The sequence below is a fragment of the Doryrhamphus excisus genome, chromosome 15, assembly GCF_030265055.1.
Source record: "Doryrhamphus excisus isolate RoL2022-K1 chromosome 15, RoL_Dexc_1.0, whole genome shotgun sequence".
Taxonomy (NCBI): domain Eukaryota; kingdom Metazoa; phylum Chordata; class Actinopteri; order Syngnathiformes; family Syngnathidae; genus Doryrhamphus; species Doryrhamphus excisus.
Genome location: NC_080480.1, coordinates 15,424,877 through 15,440,446, shown reverse-complemented (window position 1 = coordinate 15,440,446; position 15,570 = coordinate 15,424,877).

Here is a 15,570-nt window from a genome sequence, read left to right as displayed (position 1 = left end):
TGTTCATTGACGCAGAGTCAGCATCTCTTTTATGGCTTTTTGTGTGTGCGTTTAAAATCATCATTTGATTCGTTTTCATGCACTTTTTGTATTCATGGATGGTCGAGGGGGTGTGGCCTTGATGTCACTTTGGACCCACTGGGCCGCTGCCTTGACCGACCGCATTGGGCATTCCATAGAACCAGTTTGTGTACCAGGAAATAGCGGAGTAGAGTTATGAGAAACGGTCTCTTCCTTTCAGTACGGACAATACTTCAGAACAGTGGTGTCCAACGTGAGGCCTCGGGGCCATTTGTGACACATGTTTGTTTTTTGGTTGGGCCAAAATGAAATATGGTGTAATTCTACCATCCCTTGATGGTAGATTTTGTAAAAAGTATACTTCAAAGTAGTCAGTGTGCAGCTTGTACAGCACTACTGTTGATGGTTAACACTTTGTGCCCTTCCTTCCTTCCTTCCTTCCTTCCTTCCTTCCTTCCTTCCTTCCTTCCTTCCTTCTTTGCTTCCTTCTATCCTTCCTTCTTTCCTTCCTTCCTTCATTCCTTCGATCCTTCCTTCCCATCCTTCCTTCCTTCCCATCCTTCCTTCCTTCCTTCCTTCCTTCTTTCCTTCCTTCCTTCTTTCCTTCCTTCTTTCCTTCCTTCCTTCCTTTGTTCTTTCCTTCCTTCCTTCCTTCCTTCCATTCTTACTTCCTTCGTTCCTTCCTTCATTCTTTCCTTCCTTCCTTCCTTCCTTCCTTCCTTCCTTCCTTCCTTCCTTCGTTCTTTGCTTCCTTCCATCCTTCCTTCTTTCCTTCGATCTTTCCTTCCTTTCTTCCTTCCCATCCTTCCTTCCTTCCCATCCTTCCTTCCTTCCTTCTTTCCTTCGTTCTTTCCTTCCTTCCTTCCTTCCTTCCTTCTTTCCTTCCTTCCTTTGTTCTTTCCTTCCTTCCTTCCTTCCTTTGTTCTTTCCTTCCTTCCTTCCTTCCATTCTTACTTCCTTCGTTCCTTCCTTCATTCTTTCCTTCCTTCCTTCATTCCTTCGATCCTTCCTTCCTTCTTTCCTTCCTTCCTTCATTCCTTCGATCCTTCCTTCCTTCCTTCCCATCCTTCCTTCATTCTTTCCTTCCTTCCTTCCTTCCTTCCTTCCTTCCTTCCTTCCTTCCTTCCTTCCTTCCTTCCTTCCTTCGTTCTTTGCTTCCTTCCATCCTTCCTTCTTTCCTTCCTTCCTTCATTCCTTCGATCCTTCCTTCCTTCCTTCCCATCCTTCCTTCCTTCCTTCGTTCTTTCCTTCCTTCCTTCCTTCCTTCCATTCTTCCTTCCTTCGTTCCTTCCTTCATTCTTTCCTTCCTTCCTTCCATTCTTACTTCCTTCATTCTTTCCTTTCTTCCTTCCTTCCTTCCTTCCTTCCTTCCATCTTTCTATCCTTCCTTCGTTCTTTCCTTCCTTCCTTCCTTCCTTCCTTCCTTCGTTCTTTCCTTCCTTCTTTCCTTCCTTCCTTCCTTCCTTCCTTTGTTCTTTCCTTACTTCCTTTGTTCTTTCCTTCCTTCCTTCCTTCCATTGGCCGCACAGCTTCCCAGTGCTGGCAGCACTCGTGCAGCCCCGGATCATAATGCTACCACAATGATACTTGGCTGTACGCAAAACACGATACAATACAAGCTATACAATGGCTATTCTAAAGTATATCCAAGTTGACTTCCTGTGGTATTGTCCCTTGAGAGGTACGCATACAGTATACAGTAATATACAGAATACAGGTTTCATTTTTTTTTTTCGCCCCGAGAAGGATTTTGTGTTTTGATTGCGTGGCTCGGGTAAACAAAAACAATGGTGAGGTGACGGGTGGCGTGGGTATTTTATAATACTTGGAAATAAGTTCCCATGAAGAGAAGTCATCCAGTTTTCGCACAACGTTTTCTGTTTTAAAGAATCATTTTGCTTTTGTCTACTACTGATCCTATGTCTTCTTTTCACACATGCCTGACCTCGGAATCAGCACGACTCCACCCGTTGCCAGGACACCGTCTGTGTTTACTGCCTGAGTGGAAAGTCATCCTGGAGGTATGTAGACACAACAGGACGTTTCACCACAAATGCAAAAAATAGCAGCGCCACGTGCGTATTATGCTGAAAATCTTGGCGTCTTCGTTTGTGACTTCCTGTTGTTCTCAAACGCTGGCGGTGTAGATTCATGCAGATTAGATCAATTATATCAATGTGCTTGAAATAGAAGTTTGGAGGCTGTTGTGTACAGCAAATGATTTATACTATATCAAAGAACATAATAAGCCAAAATGTACTGCTAACCTTCGCCAATATCACTGTTTTTTATATAGTAATAAATAAATCATGATGTTTTGTGGTTAAATTCTGCCAATTATTATTAAAAAATGTGCACATTTTACGTATTTTTGGTAGAAATTGAGCATTTTCAAGCATAAAAATGTCTAAATTAACTGCAATAACAATATAAAGGCATTCAGAAGACACATTCAAAGATGTTGATGAAGTGTAGTGTTCTACACTGGTCACTAGGTGTCAGTAATGTTACTGTAATATTCAGTGAGACACACAACAGGCACGAGCGTGGTGGGGGTGCTGGAGCCTATCCCAGCTGTCTTCGGGCGAGAGTTGGGTTACACCCTGGACTGAGGGAATGGGAATGGGGGACTCCACACAGAGATGGCCGAGTGGGGAATTGAACTTGCGTCTCCTATTTGTGAAGCCTGTGTGCTAGCCACTCACACACCGTGCAGCCCCTAAAAGGTTTTTATTTCCTTTTATTTACAAATTTGGGTAATATGAGTTTAAAAGTCAATATAGGGGTGTTATTTCATGTCTAGAGGGCTCTAATAATGCTTAAATATTCATTCATTTTCTACCGCTTTTCCTCACGAGGGTCGCGGGGGGTGCTGGAACCTATCCCAGCTGTCTTTGGGCGGAGAGGCGGGGTACACCCTGGACTGGTTGCCAGCCAATCACAGGGCACATAGAGACAAACAACCATTCACACTCACATTCATACCTATGGACAATTTGGAGTCGCTAATTAACCTAGCATGTTTTTTGGAATGTGGGAGGAAACCGGAGTACCCGGAGAAAACCCACGCATGCACGGGGAGAACATGCAAACTCCAACACAAAGATTACTGAGGGTGGAATCGAACTCGGGTCACCTAGCTGTGAGGCCTGTGTGATAACCACTTGGGCTAATAATGCGACTGTTACCGACACAAAAAACTAAAAACCAACTCTTAAATGGCTTGTTTTATTTTATTATGTCTTCTCGAAAGGTGACTATAGGGGTGTTATTTGATGTTTATAAGTCTCTAATAATGTTTTTCTATGCTCTAAATACAAAAGTATTGCTAGGAATCCTACTTCCTGGATATTGTCCAATCACAGTCAGGTCTGGAAAATAAAATTGGATGCTAGGAGATAACAGCAAATGATGGAGAAAGACAAACACCGCCATTTTGTTTATATATTGAGGGATTGCTTGTGGAGCTTCTGTTTGAACGTATGTTGGTCGACGCGACACGATGCCTAGCGCACTCGACTCTCATTCGGTGAACCGCGGTTCATACTGTATGCAGGGATGGACCAGACGGAACGCATTCAGGAATTACGTCTTATGCAATCTATGCGAGGTTTGTAAAATGGAAGTGAAGGTTAACAACAACAACAACAATGTCAACGCTGCCGTCGTTTCATTCCTGGGCTTTCACTTCACACGAGCCCTTTTCACATTCAGATCATATTTCCTCAGCATCCTTTGTGCGACGCGAGCGCTCTCACGGCCCTCCTGACAGCCGGTCATGCTCGTTATGAGCTCAGCCAGATCTCCTCCCTCGCAGAAATGTCACCCGTCTTCATTGCTGGCATCGTTCTCCTGGTTGTCACCGTTTAGTTCTTCTTCTTCTTCCCCGGAGTCAAGCGTCAACTTTGTTGTCATCGGTCGTTAAACAAAAGATACAATGAGGCGGGCACATAAATAGCCTGGCTGCCACCTCCTGATTTTCACACGAGTCAAGCTGTTGGGAATGACTTGTTTTTGTCGCCATTTCTTGGCGGGATGACGGTCCAAGTTAGCCGTTCAATTTGATTACGGTAGTCTTTAGATTATGTAAGTTGTTTCATTGACACAATCTCTTTTTCCCAAAACGTTCCCAAGGACCATCTGGCTCTTATCACTCCCTCATAAAACCGCCAACGGACCGGGATACCGCGGTCTGTTTTTATCCGTTCTTACATATCATTTCACTGCGGACGTTTGTGAACCGCGGTACCGAAGAGGTTACCGTGACATTTTCTCAGGCGTCCTCATGGGAACGGATAGTATAAAGGTGATAGGAATGTTATGAGGGCTGAGTATTGATGCAACAGCACGCCCGGGAGAGAGTTACATAAGCACTGGAGCTATCATTTAAGTTTATAAGGGAGACGATGAGTATTTATAAGCAACATACCGTACAGACTTTCCCAAAGAATGACGCGTGGGATGTCATCAGTCATCATACGGAAGCCTGTTAGATAATAGCATATCAGGCCACACCAACATGGCTACTGACTGGAAGACTTGGCCTCTGATTGGTTATAATGACCTTACAGAGGTCACCATACTTATGATGCAAAAAGTGGCTTACAGTAATACAATTCAGACACATTAAATAAAAGGCAAATAAAGTAAAATAAACAAAACAGTGTTTTGTTTTGTTTTTCGAAAAGTACATATAATGTCATTCTGTTTCATTATGGCCCTGTGATTGGTCGGCAACCAGTCCAGGGTCTTCGCCCGAAGACAGCTGGGATAGGTTCTAGCACCCACCGCAACCCACGTGAGGATAAGCGGTAAAAAAATCAATGAATGAATGTTTTCATTATGTTTTAAAAATGAAATCACGGCACGGCGGTCTAGTGGTTAGCGCGCAGACCTCACAGCGAGGAGACCAGGGTTCAATTTCCACCCTCGGCCATCTCTGTGTGGAGTTTGCATGTTCTCCCCGTGCATGCGTGGGTTTTCTCCGGGTACTCCGGTTTCCTCCCACATTCCAAAAACATGCTAGGTTAATTAGGGACTCCAAATTGTCCATAGGTATGAATGTGAGTGTGAATGGTTGTTTGTCTATATGTGCCCTGTGATTGGCTGGCGACCAGTCCAGGGTGTACCCCGCCTTTCGCCCGAAGACAGCTGGGATAGGTCGCATTTGAAATTGACGTTTGAAGTCACAAGGTCATGAAGGAAAAAATTTCGTGGACCCATGGACCCACCACTTCCCGAAAAAGATTTGTTTAAAAAAAAGAAAAAAAAGAAAAATATTTAAAGCAGGCTTCGCTACACATCTTAAAATAAATTGTCAGTCAGTAAGTTTGATTTTTTATTTTCAGCAAATAGGCTCACCTAGCATGATGTTGCTGTTCAAATGCACATATGCTGGTGACCAAATGTCCTGGAAAATGAGGACATGTCATGGCCTTTTTTTGTTGTTATAGAAAGTGATGGAAAAATGTCCATAAATGTCAATAAAGTTTTAATTTTTTTTTCATTGGGGCACTAAATTGTGTACGTGCTTGACGATATCACTAATTTTTGTACCTTTAGTATTTACATCGTTACATGTAAACATTTGTAAAAGCCAGTTTGCTAAAGCTGGATTTGCTAATATAGCTAAATGACGTTGTTATAGATACATATTAGGGCTGAATTAAAATATTTAATCGTGATTAATCGCATTTTGAGCCACAGTTAACTCACAATTAATCGCATTTAATTGCAGATGGAAATATGTTTTTATCTATAATAAGTAGGGGAAATAAAAAAGTGATATAGTTTGACTAGCACTGTCAAGCATTTAAAATAATTGATTGTGATTAATTGCATTTTGGTCCATAGTTAACTCACAATTAATCACATTTAATCGCAGATGGAAATACGTTTTTATCTATAATAAGTATGGGAAATAAAAAAAAAGTGATATAGTTTGACTAGGAGTGTCAAGCGTTTAAAATAATTGATAGTGATTAATCGCATTTTTTATCCATAGTTAACTCACAATTAATCGCATTTAATCGCAGATGGAAATATACGTTTTTATCTATAATAAGTAGGGGAAATCAAAAAAGTGATATAGTTTGACTAGGACTGTCAAGCATTTAAAATAATTGATTGTGATTAATTGCATTTTTTGTTCCATAGTTAACTCACAATTAATCACATTTAATCGCAGATGGAAATATACGTTTTTATCTATAATAAGTAGGGTAAATCAAAAAAGTGATATAGTTTGACTAGGACTGTCAAGCGTTTAAAATAATTGATTGTGATTAATTGCATTTCTGGGGTCCATAGTTAACTCACAATTAATCACATTTAATCACAGATGGAAATATACGTTTTTATCTATAATAAGTAGGGGAAATCAAAAAAGTGATATAGTTTGACTAGGACTGTCAAGCATTTAAAATAATTGATCGTGATTAATCGCATTTTTTTTGCCAATAGTTAATGCAGAATTAATCACATTTAATCTCAGATATAAATCTCTGAAATTTCTTTTGTGGGAAACGATTCAATGTGCAACTACAACGATAATTACATAAAATTTTATGTAAAAGGATATAAATTTGGGAACTTTGGGCCATTATTTAAAACGCGTCAAAATTGACAGCACTAATACTTTAATATAGTTAAAAATGTAAATATAAAACAGCATTTTTTCCTTTTGGGTCAACCTCCGTCCAGAAGACAACTTTTGCTTTGTCTCAGCTTCACTTCAAGTTTAGCAGGAAGGTGACAGCGGCCTTTTGCGTCAGTCGGGGGGGATTCCTAGAGATCCATCGTATGGGTGCTGCATTCTTGGCGTCCCCGACAGTCTCCATCGCGACGCTCACGAGACAAGACAAGTCAAACAGCTGTCTGTGGCCGCTTCCTGGCCGGACCCCCTTCCCCGTGAACGAGTCTCATTGAGCTGAGTGACGATCATCCAAACACGTTTTGGACAGTCGCCTCTCCTCAGCGTCTCAATGGACACACAAAGAAGGGATTATTCTCTTTGCTGAAGAGGCTCCATTGATAAAAATAAAATACTACAACTATGAATGAATTCAACACCGTCCAGAGGTCCATGTGAATCCCTGCCAGGGTGTTTTATGTTCCCATTCAGCCTCAGCAATGAGCTCCAGACTAGCCCTTTAACAATTCAAGTGCTTTTTAAATGTCATTTAAAAACAAAAGTATTGAAGGAATACATTAAGAAAGGTCGTAGTACTAACGTAATTAGATGGGTTGTGGTGCCACAATAGCTGCTGACATGAGTTATAAGTCATAGCTCTATGGCTGTCTCCCTGGGGGGTCTTTTAGGGGGGGTTGTTTTTGGGGCTGAGACAAGATGGAAAAAAAAATTCCTGTCGGGAATTTCTCATGCGTCCAAACATCTCTGGGAGGAATGATGTTGTTTGGCTAACTTTGGCTAACTAGCCCGAAACAGGCTTCGCTACACATCTTAAAACAACATCCGTGGGAAATGTAGTTTATTTTTTGGGGGGGGTTCGCACTTAGTTTTTGGACTTTTCATGTTAAAAAAAAAAAATGATGTTTTTTTTTTTTGAGAGGTTGTGATGTTAGCAGTGTCACATCGCTATGCTAATGTTTATGTGTGCAGAGTTACAGTGTATAATTCATTTACTTTTCCTCACGAGGGTCAGGGGGGGGGGGGCTGGAGCCTATCCCAGCTGTCTTCAGGTGAGAGGCGGGGTACACCCTGGACTGGTCGCTAGCCAATCACAGGGCACATATACAAACAATCCAGTGTATAATAATAATAATAATTATTATTATTATTATTATACCTTTATTTACCCAGGCAAGCAATTTAAGAACAAATTCTTATTTACAAATGCAGCCTAATAGTGAGATTCATGGCTGGGGAGGCGCCAGATTTATACATAATACCCTTTCAGGTACTGTTTACATCATTTTTGTCCAACCAAGTTAATGATGCCGCAGGTTGGAGAAAGTCTGAGCAGGAAAAGTACAAATTCGGCCATTTTTAATTAAAACAATTGATGAGAATCATACAGGAAACCCTTATACAGTAAACCTCGGATATATCGGACTCGGATATATCGGAAATTCGCTCACAACGGACAGATAAAAAAGAACCGATTTTTCTGTAATGCATTTCCAATAAAAATTCATTGCATATATCGGATTTTTTATAACGGATTTCGCCAATTTCGGACAAAATCTCCAGTCCCGTTCCAATGCATTTCCATTAAATTTCCCTCGCATATATCGGATGGCCGCATCGTGGCGCTCCGATTCGCCGAATCGTGACAGGCCGCTATACGACGTCATTTGCAGCGTTTGCAGCGTTGCCTGCGCGTCCAGGTACATTGGAAACATAGTCAAGGAAGTGCCTTTTTATAACGGATAAAATCCGATTTACGCATATACCGGATATAAATCCGATATATGCGTAAAACGGACATTTTCCGGTATACGCATATAACGGATTTCGCTTATATCGGACAAAACCAGTGGGAACAATTGAATCCGATATATCCGAGGTTTACTGTATAACACAGATCGTGTATACATAAGACAGGCATTTTATATCTAAGCAGTGTATTATTATTAATATCTAAGAAGTGTTGAATTGAAAATACATTGCTGAAATTGAACACAACAATCAAGATGGCGGCTCCATGCTGCAGCTTTTAAGACGTTGTCTCTGCTGCACAGCTGCTGCCAATGAGCTGATTGCAGTCGGGTGTTGGTATGGCGGGGGCGGGGGGGTCTGCAGATTGGTTTCTTTTGATATTGATTATAGATATCCATTATGGGCTGTAAAAGCAAAAAAGGAGAATTCACACCACTGCCTGACCTTTGACTCCAACCCCGGTAAGGGTCCACATACTGGTGGGGGTCACAAAGGAGCTGTCCTTCTGTTGTTTTTTTTTGTTATTGTTAATAAAGTTCATGAATAATGCAGAAAGGCACTCCTATTGATGCTACTCTTATTCGGTACCCCTGCAAATTGAAACCAGGGGTGCCATGGTGGACCCAGACAGGTTTTCTTTCCAGCAGGTGGTTCTAAAGATTAAGACCTCCTGCGGTTCAAGGGAAGAACCACCTGTTGGAGATCCTAATGTTCCTAATATTATGCTGACCTTTTGAAGGATAGCATTTTATCTGTCTGTGTTGATACCCGCCTCAACGACACCAAACAACACCACCGCGCTTCAGTGGTCATCCTGAGCTGACCTTTGACCTTCTGGTGACATACGGACACATGTACCTGCTGTTTGTGGAGTTGCTAGAGCGGCACGACGCGACAGCTGGCCTTGCCGTCATGTTTAAAGTTGCTGTATTGTTCTTGTTCTTGAAGCAGGGGTGTGAAAGCTGCGGCACACAAGCGCTTTTTTTTTTTTTTTTTTACACCACCATTCAATTCTTGATTTAGAGTTTTTTTGGACGAGTTTGAATGGGTACCAAAAACATGCTAGGTTAATTAGCGACTCCAAATTGTCCATAGGTATGAATGTGAGTGTGAATGGTTGTTTGTCTATATGTGCCCTGTGATTGGCTGGCCACCAGTCTTGCCCGAAGACAGCTGGGATAGGCTCCAGCACCCCCCGCGACCCTCGTAGAAAATGAATGAATGAATGAATGTTTATGTTGTGGTATAGACGTACGATGAACGAGTGGTTAGCATGTTGGCCACACAGACCTGGGTTCGATTCTCTGAATTTGCATTTTCTCCCCGTGCATGCGTCGATTTTTTTTCCGTGTATTCTGGCTTCCTCCCACATTCCAAAAACATGCTAGGTTAATTAGCGACTCCAAATTGTCCATACGTATGAATGTGAGTGTGAATGGTTGTTTGTCTATATGTGCCCTGTGATTGGCTGGCCACCAGTCCAGGGTGTAACCCAACTCTCGCCTGAAGACAGCTGGGATAGGCTCCAGCACCCCCACGACTCTCGTGCCTGTTGTGTGTCTCACTGAATATTACAGTAACATTACTGACACCTAGTGACCAGTGTAGAACACTACACTTCATCAACGTCTTTGAATGTCTTCTGAATGCCTTTATATTGTTATTGCAGTTAATTTAGACATTTTTATGCTTGAAAATGCTCAATTTCGACCAAAAATATGTCAAATGTGCACATTTTTGACTAATAATTGGCAGAATTTAACCACAAAACTGCATGATTCATTTATTAGTATATAAAAAACTGTGATAGTGACGAAGGACAACAGTACATTTGGCTTATTATGTTCTTTGATAAACAGTAAACCTCGGATATATCGGACTCGGATATATCGGAAATTCGCTCACAACGGACAGATAAAAAAGAACCAATTTTTCTGTAATGCATTTCCAATAAAAATTAATTGCAAATATCAGATTTTTTTATAACAGATTTCGTCTATTTCGGACAAAATCTCCAGTCCCGTTCCAATGCATTTCCATTAAATTTCCCTCGCATATATCGGATGGCCGCATCGTGGCGCTCCGATTCGCCGAATCGTGACAGGCCGATATAGCTGGGATAGGCTCCAGCATACACACAATCCTTGTGAGGATAAGCAGCATCGAAAATAGATGGATATGGCTGGATGTGTTGTTTTTAGTTTGGATCCTACTCCTACTTAAACATCATAATAATACACTCTTTGAATGTGTCTTCTGAATGCCTTTATATTGTTATTGCAGTTAATTTAGACATTTTTATGTGTTGAAAATGCTCAATTTCGATCAAAAATATGTCAAATGTGAACATTTTTTACTAATAATTGGCAGAATTTAACCACAAAACTGCATGATTCATTTATTAGTATATAAAAAAAAAACAGTGATAGTCATATTTTCTTAGTCATTGCATATTTCTTTTAATAAATTGTGCATGGTGTACTGTTAGCATCTCTGTTTTCAGAGTGATTGTGTGCTTGATTGTTAACGCTCCTCACCTGTTGTGTCATGGCTTCCCCCCACCTGTGTGCTTATTTAGCTCCCTGCGTCATTCCACTCTTGTTGGCCTCTTGTTGCTGTGTGTTTTTTATGCTTTTTTTTTTTACATTTTAATTTATTTTAAAACCTTCTAAGAAAACATATCAACAGTAGCAAACACTATGAACTCTGACATGATGAAAAATGCAAACATGCGTGTAAAGCGAAGTTAAAAACAGAACTATAAGTCAAAAACAATGTCCTTCGACCTTTGCCTTCAAGCGCATTCTATGATGATATGTTCAAGTGCAAATATGACTTAAAAGTGGAGTGTACATATTGAACCTTTACACAAGCCGGAGGCGTGCTTTGTCTGTCTGCTTATCTTATAGCTGCGTGGGAATGCATCCTTTAAGTTCTTAACACAGGTGGATGTTTATGTGACACTTTTGGTTTGTGTGTACAAAAAAAAAAAATGCAAATTTGAACACATCGTGTCCAGAATGTGTTCCTAGCAAAATGTACCGTGACGCATTAACACGTGAGGATGACTTCCCGCTTGTATTTTTCCAAGTGTGTGTCCATTAGCCAGTTTTCCATATTCAAACGGCGTCTAGTTTCAACGAGACGCTCATGGTAGAAGATGATTTTCACAAGGAACATGAACGCACCGCTGTATCACATAATATTATTCAGTTGAGCCGTAGTTAACCTTTTTCAAGAACACATTTCCTTTTATTTACAAATTTTATTTATTTAATAAGAGTTTAAAAGTCAATATAGGGGTGTTATTTCATGTCCAGAGGGCTCTAATAATGCTTAAATATTCATTCGTTTTCTAGCGCTTTTCCTCACAAGGGTCGCAAGGGGAATGCTGGAGCCTATCCCAGCTGTCTTCATGCGGAGAGGCGGGGTACACCCTGGACTGGTGGCCAGCCAATCACAGGGCACATATAGACAAACAACCATTCACACTCACATTCATACCTATGGACAATTTGGAGTCGCTAATTAACCTAGCATGTTTTTGGAATGGGGGACTCCACACAGAGATGGCAAAGGGTGGAATTGAACTCGGGTCTCCTATTTGTGAAGCCTGTGTGCTAGCCACTCACACACCGTGCAGCCCCTAAAAGGTTTTATTTCTTTTTATTTACAAATTTGGGTAATATGATTTTAAAAGTCAATATAGGGGTGTTATTTCATGTCTAGAGGGCTCTAATAATGCTTAAATATTCATTCATTCGCTAATTAACCTAGCCATGCAAGTTTGAATGATCCCACAACAGGCACAAGGGTTGTGGGGGTGCTGGAGCCTATCCCAGTTTTCTTTGGGCGAGAGTTGGGTTACACCCTGGACTGGTGGCCAGCCAATCAGAGGGCACATATAGACAAACAACCATTCACACTCACATTCATACCTATGGACAATTTGGAGTCGCTAATTAACCTAGCATGTTTTTGGAATGTGGGAGGAAACCGGAGTACCCGGAAAAATTACCACGCATGCATGGGGAGAACATGCAAACTCCACACAGAGATGGCCGAGGGTGGAATTGAACTCGAGTCTCCTATTTGTGAGGCCCGTGTGCTAACCACTCGTAAACCGTGCAGCCACTAAAAGGTTTTATTTCCTTTTATTTACAAATTTGGGTAATAAGAGTTTAAAAGTCAATATAGGGGTGTTATTTCATGTCTAGAGGGCTCTAATAATGCTTACATATTCATTCATTTTGTACCGCTTTCTTTCGCTACTCCACACAGACATTTCCGAGAGTGGAATTGAACTCGGGTCTCCAATTTGTGAGGCCTGTGTGCTAAGCGCTCGTACACCGTGCAGCCACTAAAAGGTTTTATTTCCTTTTATTTACAAATTTGGGTAATACGAGTTTAAAAGTCAATATAGGGGTGTTACTTCATGTCTAGAGGGCTCTAATAATATAAATAAAATATTCATTCATTTTCTACCGCTACTCTACACAGAGATGGCAGAGGGTGGGATTGAACTCGGGTCTCCTATAGCTGTGAGGTCTGCGCGCTAACCACTCGACCGCCGTGCAGCCTCATACTATTGTTTTCGGAAAAGTAATTCGAAAAGATTCCATTCGGAAAGAGGAAAAAGTGAAACTTAGATGGCTTTTTCCGCACTTGCGGATTCCTGACGAATTTTCGGCACTTTCTAAAAAAAATAGCCAAATATTCCCGTCTAATTCTCATGCTGTTTACAGGAGATACTTCTTGGTGGTCCGTGTTGGTATTTCGGACCCCAACTTGCATCTTGATTCGCTCTTTAAAGACAAGTGTCTTCTCCATATTGGAAAAAAAATGGAATTCAGTGCAAGTTGAGGTTTTTTTCCAAAGTGCCAGGATGGAATCTTTAATGGTTATGTAAAATATACAAGCATATCATATACATTTCTTTGGGTTTTGGGTTTTTTTTTTCCGCGGAAAACATAGCGTCAGCCGACCACGGTGTGACTCAGCGTTCTGTGGGATTTCATACGCGATAAAAACGACACGTTGACATGAAGATAAAATAAAGTCTGATGAGGTCTTCGGCACCGTCTTCAGTTGTGAGTCCCCCGCCAGTTGAAATCAGTGTTTTCCATTTCTTTCCTGAGTCAGACATTCCTTATGGATCTCTTTTCCCCACTTCCTGCGTCTTTCCTCTCTCCTTTGCCGGCACGGCATCACTTGTTCCATCCCAGTGGCGAGCATCCAGACTCCTCCTCCTCCTCCGAAGCGATGTTACCTGCTCGTACGTGTTTATTCCCGTCGGGAGTCGTCCTCGGATGACCGACAGTGTTGTTGTTTTGTTAGGCGTCTAAGCTCAGACGAGGTCCTGATGGACGGGAGCGCCGTTGCTTCCCATCTCAGATTTGTTTTCCATCTGCTTCGGGACGACGTCTTGTATCTGAGTGAATTCCAAAGGTTATTGTTCAACGCCACCTGATATCGTAGCGGAACGAGGTCGTTGAATTAACAGGAGAGGGATAAAAGAGGTAGTTTTTCCTTTTGGCTTTCCGAAAGGTTTCGTGTAACGACTCACGTGGATCTGGAAAATAACTGCAGTGTGCATTCCAGGCCTCTAGTTGGCGATGTGAAGAAAGAATGGTTTGGAATCGTGAATCGTTTTTTTGTTGATGGACCGAACTTGAAACTGAAACCAGGAAAATCCAACATAATGCAGAAAACAGAAGCATATTCTAAAGTCAAATTATATGTTGAGTACATATAATGTGTACATGTTGGCAAGTCTGTACTAACAAGGTACTCCATGCCTTGGGACCCGCCCCACTATTTTAGAATCACTGTTTTAGGGTGAAACGACTACCCATTGAAATTCTTCAACAACAAAAAGAAAAATAATGATAATAAATACAATGAAAAAAATAAAAAATAACATAAAAAAATTATAAAATTTTTACCATTTTAATAAATAAAAATAAGATAAATATAAAAATAAATACATTATTACATTTATTAAAAATAATAATAAAATAGGCAACCCTGTCAAAAATTTTACAAATTTAATAAATATAAGATAAATATAAAAAATGAATACATTTATTTAAAAAATAATAAAATAGGCGACCCTGTCAAAAATGTATAACATTTTACAAATTTAATAAATAAAAATAAGATAAATATAAACAATAAATACATTTATTTAAAAAATAATAAAATAGGCGACCCTGTCAAAAATTTATAAAATTTTACAAATTTAATAAATAAAAATAAGATAAATATAAAAGATCAATACATTTATTACATTTACTAAAAAAAATAATAAAATAGGCGACCCTGTCAAAAATTTATAAAATTTTACAAATTTAATAAATAAAAATAAGATAAATATAAACAATAAATACATTTATTACATTTATTTAAAAAAAATAATAAAATAGGCGACCCTGTCAAAAATTTATAAAACTTTTATAAATTTAATAAATAAAAATAAGATAAATATAAACAATAAATACATTTATTACATTTATTTAAAAAATAACAAAATAGGCAACCCTGTAAAGTTAAGCCTTCAGCACCATTTATTGTAAGATTTACATGACATTTATTTATTTCAACCTTTATGAATTATGACCCTGCATAAAATACAAAAATTCCCAATAAAGTCAGAATTGTGCACCCAATTCTTGTTTTTTTCAAAGAACTGAATAAGTACCCAAAATAAACACTAAAACGTGCCTACAAACTCCTGTATTTGCATATTTCTACAACTAACGTCACTCTCATTACCGCTGAAGGCAACCCGTTAGCACATGTTTGCGCTAATGCGCCCCCCCCCCCCCCCCCCCGCCTTTTACCGCTTATCTGTCCTCACATGCAAGCGTGAGTGTGCAAGACCTCGTTTTGAATTCCTGCGGTCCTTTAAGGCCACACACACTCTTGCCAGAAAGCAAGAGATGACGATGTGGCCAAACGTCTGGTATCTATACCTACGTACGTACGTACTACCGGGGTCGGGCCTGGCGAATCACGCACTTCCTGTGCTTTTTCTGTCTTGCTATGACTTTACTGTAGTGCAGGGGTCTCAAACACGCGGCCCAGCCCTTGATATGAAAGTTTAATGTCAAGTTTGATATGGATGCTGTATGGTATCATGTACCCAG